We start from the raw sequence: 2,877 nt of genomic DNA, 5'->3' as shown, positions 1-2,877 counted from the left end.
ATTCCATATTTTCTTTTGTGTTCTCTTCTTTTTCATATGAGCAGGAACAAGGACAAGAATATTCTTGTTGAAGTTGATCCGGAACCTGAAAGAACTCTGAAGAGGAAGCTAAGGGAAGCTAAAGCACAACTCTCTGGAGAAAATCTGACTGAAAATTTCGAAAAAGAAGGAGACATGGCCGAAAATAATAACAATACAAGGAAGATGCTTGGTGACTTTACTGCACCAAATTCCAACTTACATGGAAGAAGCATCTCAATCCCTACCATTGGAGCAAACAATTTTGAGCTTAAACCTCAATTAGTTTATCTGATGCAACAGAACTGCAAGTTTCATGGACTTCCATCTGAAGATCCTTTTCAGTTCTTAACTGAATTTTTACAGATCTGTGATACTGTTAAGACCAATGGGGTTGATCCTGAGGTCTACAAGCTTATGCTTTTCCCATTTGCTGTAAGAGACAGAGCTAGAATATGGTTGGACTCTCAACCTAAAGATAGCCTAAACTCTTAGGATAAGCTGGTCACGGCTTTCTTAGCCAAGTTCTTTCCTCCTCAAAAGCTTAGTAAGCTTAGAGTGGATGTTCAAACCTTCAGACAGAAGGACGGTGAATCCCTCTATGAAGCTTGGGAGAGATATAAGCAACTGACCAAAAAGTGTCCTTCTGACATGCTTTCAGAATGGACCATCCTGGATATATTCTATGATGGTCTGTCTGAGTTATCAAAAATGTCACTGGACCATTCTGCAGGCGGATCCATTCACCTAAAGAAAACGCCTGCAGAAGCTCAGGAATTCATTGACATGGTTACAAATAACCAGTTCATGTACACTTCTGAAAGGAATCCTGTGAGTAATGGGACGCCTCAGAGGAAGGGAGTTCTTGAAATTGATACTCTGAATGCCATATTGGCTCAAAACAAAATATTGACTCAGCAAGTCAATATGATCTCTCAGAGTCTGAATGGATTGAAGGAATCATCCAATAGTACTATAGAGGCATCTTCTGAAGAAGAAGCTTATGATCCTGAGAACCCTGCAATAGCAGAGGTGAATTACATGTGTGAACCCTATGGAAACACCTATAATCCCTCATGGAGAAATCATCCAAATTTCTCATGGAAGGATCAACAAAAGCCTCAACAAGGCTTTAATAATGGTGGAAGAAACAGGTTTAGCAATAGCAAGCCTTTTCCATCATCCACTCAGCAACAGACAGAGAATTCTGAGTAGAATCCATCTAGCTTAGCAAATATAGTCTCTGATCTATCTAAGGCCACTTTAAGTTTCATAAATGAAACAAGGCCCTCCATTAGAAATTTGGAGGCACAAGTGGGCCAGCTGAGTAAAAGGGTCACTAAAACTCCTCCTAGTACTCTCCCAAGCAATACAGAAGAAAATCCAAAGAGAGAGTGCAAGGCCATTGATTTGACCATCATGGCCGAACCTACAAGGGGGGAGGAGGACGTGAATCCTAGTGAGGAAGACCTCCTGAGACGTTCAGCGACCAATAAGGAGTTTCCCTTTGAGGAACCAAAGGAATCTGAGGCTCATCTAGAAACCATAGAGATTCCATTGAACCTCCTTCTGCCCTTCATGAGCTCTGATGAGTATTCTTCTTCTGAAGAGAATGAAGACATCACTGAAGAGTAAGTTTGCTAAGTACCTTGGTGCAATCATGAAGCTGAATGCCAAATTATTTGGTAATGAGACTTGGGAAGATGAACCTCCCTTGCTCACCAATGAACTAAATGCATTGGATAGGCAGAAATTACCTCAAAAGAAACAGGATCCTGGTAAATTCTTAATTCCCTGTAACATAGGCACCATGACCTTTGAGAAGGCTCTGTGTGACCTGGGGTCAGGCATAAACTTAATGCCACTCTCTGTAATGGAGAAACTTGGGGATCTTTGAGGTGCAAGCTGCCAGAATCTCATGAGATGGTAGACAACTCAAGAAAACATGCTTATGGACTAGTAGAGGACATGTTAGTAAAGGTTGAAAGCCTTTACATCCCTACCGATTTCATAATCCTAGACACTGGAAAGGATGAGGATGAATCCATCATCCTTGGAAGACCCTTCCTAGCCACAGCAAGAGCTGTGATTGATGTGGACAGAGGAGAGTTGGTCCTTCAACTGAATGAGGACAACCTTGTGTTTAAAACTCAATGATCTCCTTCTGTAACCATGGAGAGGAAGCATGAAAAGCTTCTCTCACTGCAGAGTCAACCAAAGCCCCCACAGTCAAACTCTAAGTTTGGTGTTGAACCCCCACATTCAAACTCTAAGTTTGGTGTTGGGAGGTTCCAACCTTGCTCTGATTATCTGTGAGGCTCCATGAGAGCTCACTGTCAAGCTATTGACATTAAAGAAGCGCTTGTTATTGGAGGCAACACAATGTTATTTTATTATATCTATTTTATTTTTTTTATTTCGTGTTTTATTAGATTGATGATCATGTGGAGTCACAAAAACTACTGAAAAATCAAAAATAGAATGAAAAACAGCATTAAAAACAGCACACCCTGGAGGAGGAGCATTCTGGCGTTTAAACGCCAGAAACAAGCATCTGTCTGGCGTTTAATGCCAGAAGCAAGCATCTACCTGGTGTTAAACGCCAGAAACAGGCTACATTTTGAGCGTTTAACGCCAGAAACAAGCAGCAGTCTGGCGTTAAACGCCAGGATTGCACAGCAAGGGTGTTTTACACGCCTAATTGGAGCAGGGATGTTAAGTCCTTGGCCCCACTGGATCTGTGGACCCCACAGGATTCCCACCACTTCTTCTCTCCTCTTCACACCTTTTCATAACTCTCTTCCCCAAATACCCTTCACCAATCACCTCACTCACTCTTCCCCATCATCTCTTCACCAC

General features: G+C 42.0%; 1 non-coding gene across 1 annotated transcript; it reads right to left on the bottom strand.

Annotated features, from left to right (window-relative positions):
* Positions 1–567: 567 nt before the first annotated feature.
* Positions 568–675, bottom strand: LOC112781200 (small nucleolar RNA R71). Its single transcript, XR_003191991.1, has one exon. It is a non-coding gene; the product is annotated as a small nucleolar RNA R71 (small nucleolar RNA).
* Between the last annotated feature and the right edge of the window lie 2,202 nt (positions 676–2,877).

The sequence above is a fragment of the Arachis hypogaea genome, chromosome 19 (genome assembly GCF_003086295.3).
Source record: "Arachis hypogaea cultivar Tifrunner chromosome 19, arahy.Tifrunner.gnm2.J5K5, whole genome shotgun sequence".
Taxonomy (NCBI): domain Eukaryota; kingdom Viridiplantae; phylum Streptophyta; class Magnoliopsida; order Fabales; family Fabaceae; genus Arachis; species Arachis hypogaea.
This window is presented reverse-complemented; position numbering and strand designations above follow the sequence as displayed.